General features: G+C 40.7%; 1 protein-coding gene and 1 pseudogene across 3 annotated transcripts in view; both read left to right on the forward strand.

Moving 5' to 3' along the window:
* Nucleotides 1-19,150, forward strand: part of CAB39L (calcium binding protein 39 like) — a 259,969-nt gene that overhangs the window by 205,040 nt on the left and 35,779 nt on the right. The window lies entirely within an intron of this gene.
* LOC118921984 (phosphatidylinositide phosphatase SAC2-like) lies at nt 14,683-18,442 on the forward strand (annotated as a pseudogene).

The following is a 19,150-nucleotide window of genomic DNA, read 5'->3' on the forward strand; positions in this document are numbered from 1 at the left end:
TTTCCGGCCCGGACTCCCCTGCCGCATGCCATCCAAGCGCTTTCCCGGACCCTCAGAGCCAGACCCGAGGCCCTCGCCACTGGCACCGCCAAGGGGGCAGTGAGTCCACCGCAGCTGCCATGCGCTCTCAGCCTCCACCCGCTCCGGCCTCCCTGCCAGGGGCCTCCCCGCCCTGCAGCGTGAACCTCCAGGGGCGGGGCGAGGTCTGTTTCTGCACGAACGCTCCCCGGCGGCAACTCGCCCAGGGTCTGGGCCACAGTCAAATGCTCGGGCGGTATTATTGGGTGATTCACTCTTCACTTCAGTATTTCCCTTATCACTGCCCTGGGCAGTGCCGCTGGGTATATCCTGCTCCACTCAGTCACATTCATTCCTCCCACACTTGCTCAGACCCTCATCGCCTCTCAGTCTGAACCAACCACCAGCCATCCAATACCCCCTCTTACTCCCTCACTCCACTGATGGATTTAAGGACACAAATATGATGCATCACTCCTCTGCTTAAAACCCTCTATGGCTCCCTACTGCACCTCAGAATAGTCCCCAAGGTCCTTCCTGGTTTTGCCCTGCCCTGCCAACCTCCTGCTCCTTGCCAGCTGTTGCTATAACCGTATGAAGTTTCCCAATGGGCCATACTCTCCTTCCGTGCCCCCTGCCCCCTGCTACCCCAGCCCCCAATTCCAATCCCATAGAACCCAACAGTTCTCAAATTCTAGTGCTACTTCTAAGCTGCCTCCATTTCTGGGACACACAGCCATCTGGTGGCTAAAGCAAAGACCTTTTTACTAATGCTTCCTGCCAGGCCCTTGCTGTTCTGTGTTATCTGTGACTTGGGTGGGACAGAAGTAACACATTAGGCAAATAACTGAGTGACACAATTCTGGGTGGGGTGCCTCATTGGTGGGTATAACGAAAATAACAAGGAGTGTGACAGTTTGCAGTACTGGTCTAAATTCCAACCATTACTAAATTTAATGGGGATATATGTGAAGAAGGCCTAACCCAAGTCCAAAAACAAAACTCCAAGTAGAAACACAGCACTCAACAATGATTTCTGGTGCCCCCGGCTTGTCTGGCCACATCATCCCTGGCGTAGATTCTTGCAGCACCTTCCTGTCTGGAGCCCTGGCCACTAGTCTCTCCCATGCTGCTCCTTCCTTCCATGCGGCCTCCAGTTGTTCCCTGTGGAAAACCGTCAGGACCACCTGGGGGGGCTGTCAAGTGGACATGTACACACAACTGGAACATTGAAGAGACATGTGGTTGGAAACAGCTGTCAACACCTTCGTGTTCCTCAAGGTCATGGATCCCTGGAAAGAGGGCGCAAAACAAGACCCTTGGGAGGAGAGGAGGGAGGAACCCGGGAAGCACCATGACAGCCAAGGAAGGAGTCTCAGACGTGCAGGACGACGCAAGGCCCTGAGGCCTGAGGGACCGACTAGCATTTGGCCATTAGGAGGGTGGCAGTAGTTTGTGGAATAAACCAAAGATAAAGATGTTAAGAAAGCTAGTACTAGCATTTAGGTAACAAAGAGGAAAACAATGAGTAAAGGGAAACCTTTACTTCCTGAAGGTTGGAGAAATGTATCCATTGGGAACTGCTGCATAACAAGCCCCCCAAAACGCAGTAAGTTGGATAAAAACAAATATTGTTTCTTACAAGTCCATGAATTGGCTGGGGGTCACCTAATTTAGGCAAGGCTGGCTGAGGTGGCTCTGCTCCTTGTGTCTGGTGCTGGCAGAGATGCAAAAGAGCCAGTGGGAACACACCAGCCTTCTTTAGGACAGTGTCAGAACTGGCGTGATGACATTTCACTGCATTCTACTGCACCCAAAAGCAAAGGCAGGGAAGTAACACTCCACCATTGATGAGAGGAACTTGCAAAGCCACAGGATAAAGGATGTGCATACAGGAAAAGGGTGGAAAAACTGGGGCCATTGATGCCTTCTACCATAGAAGACAAGAGCTGGTGATGGAAAGAAAGAAGACGTTGGTGAGAGACTGGACAAAATTTGGTGAATATTGTGAAAATTGTGACAGGCACTGCATTTGAAGAACTAGGTTCATATTCTGGCTCTGGGTATGCAGCCTTGGGTAAGTTGTTGAAGCTGAGACTCCTATTTCATTACCTGTACAGTGGAGCTGATCATCCCTACATCATGTTGTATAAAGTACATGAGGAAACATAGAAAGTGTGCTACTGTGAAATGTAAACCTATGTACAACACACAAAGTTTCCAGGAGAGGTGGGGTGCTGTCAAGGGATGGCAGGAACACAATGGCCTCTTTCAAGTACTGCAGGGCATTCACAGAATGAGGCACAAAGAAGTCTTTCTTATATGAAGACCAAGGAGTGATGATAGAGAGGAGGTGGTGAGGGGGAGGGATCACGCCATAAAAATAACATTTCAGTAATGAGTAGAGTTCAAATGTGGCTTTAGGAGGTGGTGACTTCTTCATCACTGGGGATGTGAAAGTGGAGCCATTGTCTCACTATCCTTACAGGAGAGTGGAAAGGGAAAATGCAACCACTCACTGGGGCAGGGGTGGGGGATGTTGGATTGGTCAGATGTTCTCAGCCAAGGGCACTCCTGCACCTCAACACTCCAGGGGGCATTTTTTGGTCCAAATTTCTGGGTGACTCAAATGTCATTTGATGGGTGGGGGCCAGGTGCTCTAAATATCTGACAGGGCCAGTCCTCAGCAATGGAAAATGCCACCAGTGCCCCTGATGAGAAACACCAGACACAGTGATTTCAGAGTTCAAGTCTTGTGAATACAAATAAATGCATGTCCCATCTCTAGCAAATGTGACCCAGCAAGCCCCCCATTTTACCACAATACATCACTGCTGTAACTGAAAAAGTATGACTTCAGAAGAATCTTAGACAACAAGCACAGTGAACAGCAAAGCATAATCAATTTCAATAGTAAAATTACTCAGTTTTGTAAAAGCCATAAATACACATGATCGGGTAAAGAGTTATGGAAAGGCTGTCAGGTACAGAAATGATTGAGTATTCTAACATGTAAGGAGAGCAAATTACCCTGCTTGGAGACACTACATGAACTGAAACATCAACATGCTAGCTGAAATAAACAACACATATCTAAGCTATTATTTTGCTTGCCACTTAGAACACAAAAAGGCTCTTTGTATATGTGTTTTCTTAAAAAAAAAAAAGCTATCAATTTCATAATAAAATAGAAAAACAAGCCAAATCACAAAAAGTGAATACTGTGCAACCAACATAGAACTTTGACAATATCAGGAGGATGGAAAGATGGAAGCACGTGACAGGAGGAGAGTGTGATGGAAGCAACAAGCACGATGGAGACTCAAGACAAAGCCTAAAACTGGAAAAGGGTTAAGGGACAGTGCAGGCATGCTCTTTGGAGACTTGGAGAAAAATGCCACAGTAAAAGCTAAAAGAGTCAGCCTGGTTGCCTCTAGAGAGGGCTGGTTTCTAAAGTACGGGAAGAACTACTGTTTCAAAGGAAGGTTTATAGAGCTATTTAATCATCTAAAATATGTAGGTGTATTTTCACTAAAAAATTGAATTTACAATAATGGAAGCCTTGAATTTATTACTGCAATACACATACCAAAATCAGCCAACATGTTATCCTTAATAGGACAAATGTGAACTTACATTAGAAACAAACTGAAAATGGGAAAAAATCTATCCTGTTACTGCTTGATTAGGCCCTTGTAACATTCTGAACTAGTATTTAAGAAATCATTTCACCTTCTGGGCTCTCCAGTTTCCAGATATGTAAAATGAGTGTGCGAAACAGATTACAACTAAGTTCTCTTGAAATCTATATCTATTTCAATGCAGTTCACTGCACAAAGTAAATACATTTTTATGGACCAGGTTCTAAACTGAAGTATACATAGGGTGTTCCACTTTAAATGGGCCTCATTTTCAACTAGTATTTATTAATGGTGCTTGTTTCACTTAGGGGCAGGTTATTCAATTAATCAGCCTAAGTGATAGAAAAGTTCTGTACAGTATTATATACACCAACTGGGTTTTGAATGATCAAAAGTAATTGCATTAAAAACATTAATGACTTTAAGATACATGTCAAATGCTACCATAAGAAATTAAAGGCGAGAGGATTAAAGATGGTGGCATGAGAGGTGAGACAGAGGCTTCCTGCTAAAACCGCATATAATATGAAAAAACAATTAATACAAGAATTCTGAAAGAGCAACAGGAAAGACAACTGTGCCAGACTGCATACACCAGGAGAAAAGAGCAGAACTCATGGAACAGGATAACGAACCAAAGCTGTGGCCCTGCGGGAACCAAGCCCTTCCCCACCCCAGCTCACTGGCAGGCGGAAGAGAAACAGAGCGGGGAGGGAGTGGAGGCCTGGGACTGCTGAATACCTAACTCTGGAGACCTGCTCTGGGAGCACAAACCTACATTTCATGCTGCTTGCATGGTACTCTTGTGATTAGGGGATTGGAAAGCTAAGACAGACAGAAGTCCTGGAGAGACTGAGATCCAGCTGCTTGTGGAAAGTGGGATCCATATCCGGTTGCTCTGGGACAAAAGAAAGGCAGGCAGTCTGAGAGACTTCCTAACAAGAAAGCTGTTAGCAAGATGGCTGCTAAAGGGGCAAGGATTGCTCAGGAGAAAGGACAGGTAGACAAAATTGTCCAGGTGCACTCTGCCCAGCAGGTTGGGAGCTTTCACGATCTTCAGGTGCTACAGATCCCTGGCTGGCTACACAGCTCCAAGGACCCCCTCCGTGACACATAGCCTCCTGCACCTTTCTCCCAGCAAGCCCCACCTGGCTCGCAAACCGGCAAACCCTACCCTGGCATTAGGCCAGCCAGAGGGAAGGTCTGTCTACCGCAACTACAAATGCAAAGCATAGAGGCTTATACCTGTGTGCTCGGCCCACTGGTTCAGGCAGTGGAGACAGGCATAGCTGCCGGGAAGCAGGAAACAGCTCTTTCCTCCCCCCAGGCACCAATACCGCTCCCCTGAGACCCTGACATTGCTTCAGGGGCTGAGAAGCTCCAGAGAGTACAGCTTCTGGGCACCAGAGGGCGCCATATTCAAATATGAAACGTCAAGGGAACCTGGTTCAAAGTAAAATCATTAATACAACTCCTGAGAAAGATTTAAATGACGTCAACCTCATGAATCTTCCTGAAAGGGAGTTCAAAATAAAAATCATTAACATGATCATGGAGGTATGGAAAGATACTCAGGAACTCAGGAATGAATTCTGGTCAGAGATCCAATTGTTGAAGAGCACAATGGAGGATATTAAAAGCAGACTGGATACAGTGGAGGAGACGATAAATGAAATAGAAGCTAGAGAAGACGAATACAAAGAAGCTGAGGCACAGAGAGAAAAAAGGATCTCTAAGAATGAAAGAATATTGAGAGAACTGTGTGACCAATCCAAACGGAACAATATTTGTATTATAGGGGTACCAGAAGAAGAAGAGAGAGAAAAAGGGATAGAAAATGCCTTTGAGGAGTTTATTGCTGAAATCTACCCCAATCTGGGGAAGGAGATAGTCTCTCAGGCCATGGAGATGCACAGGCCTCTCAACACAAGGGACTCAAGGAAGACAACACCAAGACATACAGTGATTAAAATGGTAAAGATCAAAGCAGAAATAAATAAAATCTTGAAGAATAAAACAATAGAAAGAATCAATGAAAGCAGGAGCTGGTTCTTCAAGAAAATAAACAAAATAGATAAACCCCTTGCCAGATTTATCAAGGAAAAAAAGAGTCTACACACATAAACAGAATCAGAAATGAGACAGGAAAAATCAGTACAGACACCACTGAAATACAAAGAATTATTAGAGAATACTATGAAAAATTATATGCTAACAAACTGGATAATCTAGAAGAAATGGACAACTTTCTAGAAAAATATAACCTTCCAAGGCTGACCCAGGAAGAAACAGAAAATCTCAACAGACCAATTACAAGCAGTGAAACTGAATTGGTAATCAAAACACTACCTAGGAACAAAACTACTGGAAAAGAAGTCTTCACCACTGAATTTTATCAAACATTTAGTGAAGACCTAATACCTATCCTCCTTAAAGTTTTCGAAAAAGCATAAGAGGAGAGAATACTTCCAAACTCATTCTATGAAGCCAGCATTACTGTAATACCAAAACCAGACAAAGTCACCCCAAAAAGTAAAATTACAGACCAATATCCCTGATGAACACAGATGCAAAAATACTCAACAAAATATTAGCAAACTGAATTTAAAAATGCATCAAAAAGATCACCCATCATGATCAAGTAGGATATATTCCAGGGATGCAAGAATGGTACAATATTCGAAAATCCATCATCATACACCACATCAACAAAAAAAAGGACAAAAACCACATGATCATCTCCATAGATGCTGAAAAAGTATTCAACAAAATTCAAAATCCAATCATGATAAAAACTGTCAATAAAATGGGTATAGAGGGCAAATACCTCAACATAATAAAGGCCATATATGACAAACCCACAGCCAACACCATACTTAACAGTGAAAAAGCTGAAAGCGTTTCCACTAAGAAGGGGAACAAGACAAGGATGCCCACTCTCCCAACTTTTATTCAAATAGTTCTGAAGGTCATAGCCATGGCAATCAAACACAAAGAAATAAAAGGCATCCAAATTGGTAAGGAAGAAGCTAAATAGTCACTGTTTTTGCAGATGACGTGATATTATACATAAAAAACCCTAAAGAATCCACTCCAAAACTACTAGAACTAATAACTGAATTTAGCAAAGTTGCAGAATACAAATTCAGTACACAGAAATCTGCTACGTTCCCATATACTAACAATGAAGTAGAGAAAGAGAAACCAGGAAAACCAATTCCATTCACAACTGCATCAAAAAGGATACCTAGGCATAAACCTAACTGAGGAAGTGAAAGACCTATACCCTGAAAACTATAAGACACTCATGAGAGAAATTAAACAAGATACCACTAAAGTGAAATACATCCTGTGCTCAAAGATAGGAAGAATTAATATTGTCAAAATGGCTATCCTGCCTAAAGCAATCTACAGATTCAATACAATCCCTATCAAAATACTGACAGCATTCTTTAACGAACTGGAACAAATAGTCCTAAAATTCATATGGAACCACGAAAGACTCCAAATAGTCAAAGCAATCCTGAGAAGGAAGAATAAAGTGGGGGGATTATGTTCTCTGACTTAAAGCTGTACTACAAAGCCACAGTAATCAAGACAATTTTTACTGGCACAAGAACAGACCCATGGATAAATGGAATAGGATAGCCCAGATATAAACCCAATCATGTGTGGTCAAGTAATAAATGATAAAGGATGCATGGATATACAATGGGGAAATGACAGCCTCTTCAACAACTGGTGTTGGCAAAACTGAACAGCTACATGAAAGAGAATGAAACTGGATTATTGTGTAACTCCATACACAAAAGTAAACTCGAAATGGATCAAAGACTTGATGTAAGTCATGAAATCATAAAACTCTTAGAAGAAAACATAGGCAAAAACCCCTTGAATATATACATGAGCAACTTTCCTGAATGCATCTCCTAGGGCAAGGGAAACAAAAGCAAAAATGAACAAATGGAACAAACTAAAAAGCTTCTGTACAACAAAGGACACCATGAGCAGAATAAAAAAGCATCTTACAGTGTGGGAGAATATATTTGTAAATGACATATCCAACAAGGGGTAACATCTAAAATATATAAAGAACTCACACATATGAACACCCAAAAAGCAAATAACCCTATTAAAAAATGGGTGGAAGATAAGAACAGACACTTCTCCAAAGAAGAAATTCAGATGGCCAACAGGCACATGAATAGATGCTCCACATCACTAATAATCAGGGAAGTGCAAATTAAAACCACAAAGAGATACCACCTCACATCAGTTAGGGTGGCCAACATCGAAGAGAGTAGGAACAACAAATGCTGGTGAGTATGTGGAGAAAGGGGAACCCTCCTACACTGCTGGTGTGAATGTAAATTAGTTCAACCATTGAGGAAAACAATGTGGAGTTTCCTCAAAATACTAAAAATAGAAATACCATTTGACCCAGGAATTCCACTACTATGAAATGGCAAAGATCAAGGATAAGGACACACTATTAAAAGCAGCCAGAGAGAGAAATAAGATCACATACAAAGGAAAACCCATCAGGCTATCGTCAGACTTCTCAGCAGAAACCCTACAGGCCGGAAGGGAGTGGCATGATGTATGTAATGCAATGAAATAGAAGGGCCTCGAACCAAAATTACTTTATCTGGCAAGATTATCATTTAAATTTGAAGGAGGGATAAAACAATTTCCAGATAAACAAAAGCTGAGAGAATTTACCTCCCACAAATCATCTCTATAGTGTATTTTGGAGGGACTGCTATAAATGGAACTATTCCTAAGGTGTAATAGCTGTCACCAGAGGTAATAAAACCACAGTAAAGAAAATAGAACAGCTAATTACTAAGCAAATGCAAAATTAAATTAACTATCCCCAAAGTCAATCAAGGGATAGACAAAGAGTACAGAATATGATGCCTAATATGTAAAGAATGGAGGAGGAAGAAAAAGGAGGAGGAAAAAAAAGAACGTTTAGATTGTGTTTGTAATAGCATATTAAGTGAATTAAGTTAGACTTAATAAGGACGTTAACCTGGAACCTTTGGTAACCACTAATCTAAAGCCTGCAATGGCAATAAGTACGTACCTGTCGATAATCACCCTAAATGTAAATGGACTGAATGCACCAATCAAAAGACACAGAGTCACTGAATGGATTAAAAAACAAGACCCATCTATATGCTGCCTACAAGAGACTCACTTTAACCCAAAGACATACACAGACTAAAAGTGAAAGGATGGAAAAAGATATTTCATGCTTTTAATAGGGAGAAAAAAGCAAGAGTTGCAGTACTTGTAAAAGACAAAATAGACTTCCAAACAAAGAAAGTAACAAGAGACAAAAAGGACATTACATAATGATAAAAGGGTCTGACCAACAAGAAGATATAACCATTGTAAATATCTATGCACCCAACACAGGAGTAACTACATATATGGAACAAATACTAACAGAATTAAAAGGGGTAATAGAAGGCAATGCATTCATTCTAGGAGACTTCAACACTCCACTCACTCCAATGGACAGATCAACTAGACAGAAAATAAGTAAGAAGACAGAGGCACTGAACAACACATTAGAACAGATGGACCTAATAGACATCTATAGAACTCTTCACCCAAAAGCAGCGGGATACACATTCTTCTCAAGTGCACATGGAACATTTTCAAGAATAGATCATATACTAGGCCACAAAAAGACCTCAGTAAATTAAAAAAGATTGAAATTGTAGGAACCAGCTTCTCAGACCACAAAGTTATGAAACCAGAAATAAATTATGCAAAGAAAATGAAAAATCCCACAAACACATGGAGCCTTCACAACATGGTCCTAAATAACCAATTGATCAATGACCAAATAAAAACAGTGATCAAGCAATATACGGAGACAAATGACAACAAAACTTCAACACCGCAAAATCTGTGGGACACCGCGAATGCCGTGCTTAGAGGAAAGTATATTGCAATACAGGCCTACCTCAGGAAAGAAGAATCCCATATAAGCAGTCTAAACTCACAATTAACAAAACTAGAAAAAGAAGAACAAATGAGGTCCAAAGTCACTAGAAGGAAGGAAATAAAAATTAGAGCATAAATAAATAAAATCGAGAAGAATAAAACAATAGTAAGAACCAATGAAAACAAGAGCAGGTTCTTCAAGAAAATAAACAAAATTGATAAACCCCTAGCCAAACTTATCAAGAAAAATAGAGTCTACTCACATAAACTGAATCAGAAATGAGAAAAGAAAAATCACTACAGACACCACAGAAATACAAGAATTATTAGAGATTACTATGAAAAATTATATGCTAACAAACTGAATAACCTAGAAGAAATGGACAACTTTCCAGAAAAATACAACCTTCCAAGGTTCACCCAAGAAGAAACAGAAAATCTGAACAGACCAATTACCAGCAATGAAATTGAACTGGTAATCAAAACCTACCTAAGAACAAAACACCTGGACCAGATGGCTTCACCGCTGAATTTTATCAGACATTTAGTGAAGACCTAATACCCATCCTCCTTAAAGTTTTCCAAAGAGTAGAAGAAGAGGGAGTACTTCCAAACTCATTCTATGAGGCCAACATCACTCTAATACCAAAACCAGGCAAAGACACCACAAAAAAAGAAAATTACAGACCAATAGCCCTGATGAACAAAGATGCAAAATTACTCAGCAAAATATTAGCAAACCAAACCCAGAAATACATCAAAAAGATCATCCATCATAATCAAGTAGGATTTATTCGAAATCCATCAACATCATCCACCACATCAACAAAAAGGACAAAAACCACATGATCATCATGATCATCTCCATAGATGCTGAATAAGCATTTGACAAAAATCAACATCCATTCATGATAAAAACTCTCAACAAAATGGGTATAGAGGGCAAGTACCTCAACATAATAAAAGCCATATATGACAAACCCACAGCCAACATTATACTTAACAGCGAGAAGCTGAAAGCTTTTCCTTTAAGATTGGGAACACGACAAGGATGCCCACTCTCCCAACTTCTATTCAACATAGTACTGGAGGTCCTAGCCACAGCAATGAGACAACAGAAAGAAATAAAAGGCATCCAGATTGGCTAGAAGAAGTTAAACTGTACCTGTTTGCAGATGATATGATATTGTACAAAAAAAAAAACTAAAAAATTCACTCCAAAACTATTGAATTCAGCAAAGTTGCAGGATAAAAAATTAATACACAGAAATATGTGGCACTCCTCTACACTAACAATGAACTAGCAGAGAGAGAAATCAGGAAAACAATTCCATTTACACTTGCATCCAAAAGAATAAAATACCTAGGAATCAACCTAACCAAGGAAGTGAAAGACCTATACTCTGAAAACTACAAGACACTCATGAGAGAAATTAATGAAGATACCAATAAATGGAAACTTATCCCGTGCTCATGGATAGGAAGAATTAATATTGTCAAAATGGCCATCCTGCCCAAAGCAATCTACAGATTCAATGCAATTCCTACCAAAATACCAACAGCATTCTTCAACAAACTAGAGAAAATCATTCTAAAATTCATATGGAACCACAAAAGACCCCAAACAACCAAAGCAATCTTGAAAAGGAAGAATAAAGCTTGGGGATTAAGCTCCCCAACTTCAAGCTCTACTACAAAGCCACAGTAATCAAGACAATTTGGTACTGGCACAAGAACAGACCCATAGACCAATGGAAGAGACTAGAGAGCCCAGATATAAACCCAACCATACATGGTAAATTAATATACAATAAAGGAGCCATGGACATACAATGGGGAAATGACAGCCTCTTCAACAGCTGGTATTGGCAAAACTGGACAGCCACATGTAAGAGAATGAAACTGGATTGTTTAACCCCATACACAAAAGTAAACAAGAAATGGATCAAAGACCTGAATGTAAGTCAGGAAACCGTAAAACTCTTAGAAGACATAGGCAAAAATCTCCTGAATATAAGCATGAGCTACTTCTTCCTGAATGCATCTCCTCGAGCAAGGGAAACAAAAGCAAAGATGAACTCATGGGAGTTCATTGAACTAAAAAGTTTCTGTATGGCAAAGGACACCATCAACAGAACAAAAAGGCATCCTACAGTATGGGAGAATATATTTCTAAATGACATATCCGACAAGGGGTTAACATTCAAAATATATAAAGAACTCACATGCCTCAACACCCAAAAAGCAAATAACCCGATTAATAAATGGTCAGAGGATATGAAGAGACAGTTCTCCAAAGAAGAAATTCAGATGGCCAACAGACACATGAAAAGATGCTCCACATCACTAATCATCAGGGAAATGCAAATTAAAACCACAGTGAGATATCACCTCACACCAGTAAGGATGGCCAGCATCGAAAAGACTAAGAACAACAAATGCTGGCGAGGATGCGGAGAAAGGGGAACCCTCCTACACTGCTGGTTGGAATGTAAGCTAGTTCAACCATTGTGGAAAGCAATATGGAGGTTCCTCAGAAAACTAAAAGTAGAAATACCATTTGACCCAGGATTCTCACTCCTTGGAATTTACCCAAAGAATACAACTTCTCAGATTCAAAAAGACATATGCACCCCTACGTTTATTGCAGCACTTTTTACAATAGCCAAGGTATGGAAGCAACCTAAGTGTCCTTCAGTAGATGAATGGATAAAGAAGAGGTGGTACATATACATAATGGGATAATATTCAGCCATAAGAAAGAAACAAATCCTACGATTTGCAACAACATGGATGGAGCTGGAAGACATTATGTTCAGTGAAATAAGCCAGGTGGAGAAAGACAAGTGCCAAATGATTTCCCTCATTTGTGGAGCATAATAATGAAGCAAAACTGAAGGAACAAAACAGCAGCAGACTCAGAGACTCCAGAGGGAGGGGTGTGGGTGTGTGGGTGGGGCAGGAGGGAGAAGGGGACTGAGGGGTATTATGTTTAGTACACATGGTGTGGGAGATCACGGGGAGAACAGTGTAGCGCAAAGAAGGCAAATAGTGAATCTGTGGCATCTTACTACACTGATGGACAGTGACTGCACTGGGGTATGGGTGGGGACTGGATAATATGGGTAAATGTAGTAACCACATTGTTTATTCATGTGAAACCTTCATTAAGAGTGTATATCAATTATACCTTAATAAAAAATTTAGAAAAAGAAATTAAAGGCTTTTCTGATCAAATAATAATAGCTGATCATGCCAAACAGTGTACTCTATCCTTACAAAATGAGCCATAGAGTGTATGCCAACTAAGTCCATGTGGCAGGCATGTCACTTTTCTATACTGGGAGGCAAATGTTATAGATTCAATTCCCTGCTCCAGAGAGACTCAAGTCAGGTTGGTTCTATACGACATCCATCTGTGACCAAACCCATCCCGCAAATGAACTTTTGATTGATTGATGTGTGACCCAGGGCAGTTTAGCTACTCCGTAGAACTTCCATTGCCCTGTGGAAACAGGTAGAAAAAATTATTGCAGGTTGAGGGTGTGTACAAAATCTGGTTGATTCATATTTATCGGTGACCTGAAAAACAAAACCAAGTAAAAGCTATAGATTATAATCTTCTCCCTTCTAAATTAAACTGGAGAAGAGATTACAAAACTGCTTTTGACTCATCACCCTAAACCTAGTTTCCTTGACTTTGAAGATGATACAGTGGAATTTGTTTACCTCAAATTTTGGTACCTGACCATAAAAAAAGCCTTGGGTGTCATAATTACACTAGCTGAAATGGCCCTTAGGTCTGATAACAACTAGGCATGTGTAGTGAACACACTTACAGTCACTTGATGGTTTATGTCTGCGGCGTTAAGCAGGGGGATGACTTTGACTCCTAGGGACCTTGTTGGTTATTATCCCAGGGGGCAGTTGCTACTGGCATCCAGAAGGTGGAGACTAGGGCCACAGCCACAGACCCTATAATGCTCAGGACCGCCATCAAGAGCCAAGGGTGAACAGGCCCAAAATGTCAGCAGTGTCGAGGTCTGAGAAACCTTCATCTATGCTGATTTTCTTGTGTTATAAAAACAAAAGACAAAACTCTAGCAAAGCTAGACAAAGGCGGAAAGGCCATGTGACGATGGGGGCGAAGACTGGAGTGATGCAGCTGCAAGCCAAGAAATGTCAAGGACTGCCAGAAATCACCAAAAGCTAGAAGAGGCAAGGAGGGATCCTTCCCCACAGCCTTCAGAGAGCATGGGCCAGCTGACACCTTTGTTTGGGACTTCTAGCCTCCGGAATTGTGTGGGAATAGGTTTCTGTGGTTGTAAGCCACCCAGTTTGTTGGACCTGATTTCAGGTGCCCCAGGAAGCTGATACAGGAAGTGAGCAGGGCAGGGACAAGCACAGTGCTTGACAAGTGCTCTGTGGCTTCTACATGCCCTACAGCAGCTACACGTCCCAATGAGACATATCAATCCTGTGGGATTATGTGAGTGGTAAAGTGTCTGGCACTGGCCTTCAGAAATAGTTCTCCCCTTCCTTTCAAACACATGACAAATGGAAACCACTGACTCAAGTTCCATGAGGACATCTTGAGGGTATCCATTGTCTCGAATAAGATAACACACATAAGGAGCTTTAGAACTAGAGAATGTCTCATAAACTGTGAGTTGACTATAATACTTCTAGTGCGAAGAATCTTCTATATTCTGAAACATCAGAATAGCTGCTTTGGGATGCAAAATCAGCTAACTTTTGAGAAACCTTCCCCTTCACATGAAGAATTACCATTTAGCAACAGTTACAAGAAGCTACTGATCTACTTCTTGCCTGGAATCCCACTTGTTTGGGATTGGTAGAAGGTGTTATTAGGAAAATTCAACTTCATTCAGATCTTCCACAGTGGCTTATTTTAATTTGGCAGAAAGCATTGGTGGGCAAACTTCTGGGGGACCATGAGGTCTGTAAAATTACCAAAATTGCTTTGCTATCACTTTCTGAAATAGAACCTCAGGATCTTGAGCTGGAGGAGGAAACCAAGCCCACAATAGAGTAGTTTAAGGCCAAAATACTGAGCTTGCCCAGGGCCAGTGTTTTTCACCTCACTGTACTGCTGGTGCCTGGTGAACGTAACCCACGAAAGCATTTGTAGTATATCTGCTGTCAGTGTGGAGATGTGGCATCAGTGATGTCATCACTCTGCCATGGTCTTAGCCTGTTTGGATCACTGTGTGGTGTGCCAGGCAGTTCCTAAGGGTTACATGGATCATTACATTTAATCCTTCAGGCCACTCTAGAAGCTCCTTATGAAGCATTATTTTGGAATCAACAAACCAGAGAGGATTATACCGTCTCTTGAAGACTCGTTTCTACTGAAGACCTTTATGTATATTAAATCCAACGTGTTTGCACCTAATAAAAAAAAGTCAAGGAAAGTAAAGAAAAGAAGAAATTGGAGAGATTACTTGAGGAGTTGCTGAAGATGTTCATGGACTCAGAATCCTTTTACTACAGCCTGACATATGACCTGACCAATTCAGTGCAGAGGCCACTTGGGGGAAAAGGATCTGCGGCCCCTCTGGCAGAAGGCTGATGACCAACTTTTTTGGGAATAAATATATGATACAAGATCTTACCAAGATTGGTACACCAGATGTGGACTTTTGGATTACCCCCATTATCCAAGGTTTTGTGCAGATTGAAGAACTTGTGGTTAATTATAATGAATCATCTAATGATGAGAAAAGCAGCCCAGAGACTCCCCCTCAGGAGTACACCTGCGTAGAAGACATTTACCCACGATTTCTAGTGGCTCTCATTTCACACCGAAGTAGGCACAGAGCAGGAATGTGTTATAAATGAAGAGGAGTAGATAAAAATGGAAATGTTGCAAATTATGTGGAGACTGAGCAGTTAATTCATGTTCATAATCATACCTTGTCATTTATTCAAACATGAGGCTCTGAGCCTATCTTTTGGAGCCAGGTTGGGTATTGATACAATCCAAGACCTCGGCTGGACAAAAGTGAAAGGACACTGTTGCCTATTTTTGTGCCCATTTTGAAGAACAACTGAAAATTTACAAAAAAACAGGTTATTATTAACTTGGTAGACCAGGCAGGAAGAGAGATTATCGGCGATGCATTCCTGAAGCAGGTGTTGCTCTTTAACCACTGACACCTCACCTACATCTCATTTGACTTCCATGAACACTGCCGAGGAATGAAGTTTGAGAATGTTCAAACACTAATAGATGCCACTTATGACATTACTCTTGACATGTAGTGGTGTTGGGTTGATCAAGCTGGAGTAATATGTAAACCAGAAGGGATTTTTCATGTTAATTGCATGGACTGCCTGGATTACACCAAAGTGATTCAAGCTGCCATTGCACGAGTGGTCATGGAACAGCAGCTGAAGAAATTAGGTGTGGCCCCCAGGACAGCCACTACCAGTGAAATGCAATCAGATCTATCAGATAATGTGGGCCAATAACGGTGACTCCATTAGCAGGCAGAACGCTGGGTAACAGCTCTGAAGGGTGACTTTACAAGGACAGGAGAAAGGAAGTTCGCAAGAGTTATGAAAGACGGAGTTAACTCAGCAAATAGGTATTACCTGAATCAATTTAAGGATGCTTATAGGCAGGCTGTTATAGATTTGATGCAAGGCATCCCAGTGACAGAAGATCTGTATTCCATATTTACCAAGGAGAACGAGCGTGAAGCTCTGCATAAGGAAAATCAGAGAAGTCACCAGGAACTAATTAGTCAGCTTTTACAAAGTTACATGAAGTTACTGCTGCCTGACAATGAAAAGTTCCATGAGGGCTGGGGCCCTCATTGACTGTGATCCCAGCCTCATTGATGCTACTCAGAGAGATGTGGATGTGCTCTTAGTGCTTTCTCACTCTACCTACTACGTGGCCTATTATGATGATGAAGTTGATAAACTAAACCAGGATCAACGACTAAGTATAGAAGACCTGGAAAAAATAGAAATAGGTCCTGAACCCACTCTTTTTGGTAAGCCAAAGTTCTCACTGCACTATAGACACAAAGAAGCAAGTGGCTATTTCCATACATTGAGAGCTGTAATGCGCAATCCAGAAGAGGATGGAAAAGATACCCTTCAGTGCGTTGCAGAGATGCTACAGATCACCAAGCAAGCCATGGGATTAGACGTACCAATAATCAAGAAAAAACTTGAGAGAAGAGCAGTAAACCTCACAAAGACATCATTGGCATCAGATCTCAAAACCAAGGCTCTCTGGCCCAGGGAAAAAAATTTTTAATGAGCAAATTTTCATCTCTAAATAAAAAAATGAAACAGACCAAATCTAATGTAAATATTGGCAATCTACAAAAGTTAGGAAATTTTACAAAACCTGAAAGGAAAGTTAACTTTCTAAAACCAAACTTTAAAGTAAATCTCTGGAAATCAGATAGTAGTCTTGAAACCATGGAAAACACAGGTGTGATGGATAATAAAATCCAGAGAGAGTCTAATGGGGAAATGTCTTCAGATAATGACTTTTACCATTCTGATGAATTCCTTACAAATTCCAAGTCTGATGAAGACAAGCAGCTAGCTATTCTTTAGAGAACTTAGGGCCAGAGGACTATGTTCTTCCTAGTTGTGGTATTATTGCTTCAGCACCTCAATAGGCAATCGATCCCAGTCCATTAGCAGCACTGATATCAGCATTCATGCTCCTTCTGAGGTTACTATTGCTCATGGAAGTGGCCTTGTAAAAGGCCATGAGTCTCCTTCAAAGAAAAGTCCTTCTGCTGACAACATATTGACTGGCTTTGCCAAGCCCATGGATATTTACTGCCACAGATTTGTGCAAGATGCACAAAACAAAATGACCCAGCTATCAGAAACCAGGTCTGTTTCTCAGCAGGCTAGTGAGAAAGGACATCAAATGACCAATCAAGTTTCTAATAAAGAAAGCCAGTCTGAGTTAACAGAACAGAGACCTTCTCGGCCATCTCAGAAGTGTCTTTTTCTGCAACAGGCCCAGTTTTTGTCTGTTGAACCAGTGCATTCAGTCTTATCTCAAAAGACCCCTGGCTCCACATATAGCACGCTTGAACCTGAGGCAGGGCTTTGTGTTAACTCCTTCTCCTCCAGAGCGTGCCAGCAGCAGAGCAGCCTCTCCCTTTGCAAAGATTCGAAGTTCCATGGTCCGGGTTGCCAGTATCACCCAAGCAGGGTTAACACAGGGGATAAACTTCGCAGTGGCAAAGGTTCAGAAGAGTCCTGCTGAACCTGAAGTGGTTAATGCAGTCCAGCAAAATGAACTTAAAAATATATTTACACAATGCCAGACACAAATAATTCAGATTTAGGTTTTAGCCACAAAGAATCCTTCTGTGGCTTTTATTTAATCCAAGAAAATGTTTCATATATTAGGCTATTTTAACCTATACTGTCTTTGAACCTAGGGATCACAAATTCTGTTTATTGGGGAAAGGTTTTAAAAGGAGTTTGAACTTATTCAGATTTCCAGAATTGGGAGCCCGATAAGAGAAGTGCTTCATCTTAGAATGTGTGAACCCACGTAGGTTATACACTATGGAGCAATTTGTTTCTTTGAAAGTAATAGAAATAGATGACTTTGGTTTGTAATAACCTGAACCTTTTTTGGAGTGGGGTGGGTGAGTGGAGTGTATGAAATTTGGTGCATAACAGAGGAACATGTGTACATTTAGAGGATTAGCATTTTGCATAATTTTTGTCCTATTTATCAGTTTGTTTCTGGGTATTATCCTCTACAAGGTAAATACATTTAGTGTTTAGTGACTTCCAAGTACTAGTACAGAGAAGCATTTGAGTATAAAAACTTGGTTTAGTTTTGCTGGCTTAATCATTCCCTACGAAGAGTTAATGGAGGATTATTGGCACTACATTCAAGAAAGTATGCCCATTTGATCCTAACTTTCCCTATATTGTTTACATAGTTCTAAAATGTCCTGCCACCTTGTATATCCCAAAGTCTAACACCATTAAGACTTATTAGTCATAAAACCTGAGGTATCAGATGTGAATATTTAATTTTGCTCTTTTCAGGAATGTACACTTATTAGAATACTGGTAAATTTTTAAAGATGTCTTCAGGCTGTTAATTTTTTGCAGGGAGCATTCCTTAACATCTTATATAGACTGTCACACAATTACTGAAAATACAGTCCAGTGCACAGTTGTGCTAAAACTGATTTTATTACTGTAACCCTGACCACACTGACCAGGACCTCACCTATAATCCATACAAGAAGAAAAAGTTGCACATTTTATTCCAAGTAAGTATTTGGTTTGTCTGGTATCTTTAGAGCCTTACTCTGTTGAAGTGATTCTCAGCTAAACATGTCTGTTGTAAATTTGGTAAGTATTTCCACTTGTGTTATTTATTAGTGGTATCTTTTTCTTTCTGAGGTGTCAAATCTTGTGACTATTTAAAATAAAGTAATTATAATTAAAAAAAAAACTCTAGCAAAGCTAGTACAGCTACTCTAGAAATTCTGATC

Source organism: Manis pentadactyla, chromosome 17, assembly GCF_030020395.1.
Source record: "Manis pentadactyla isolate mManPen7 chromosome 17, mManPen7.hap1, whole genome shotgun sequence".
NCBI lineage: Eukaryota > Metazoa > Chordata > Mammalia > Pholidota > Manidae > Manis > Manis pentadactyla.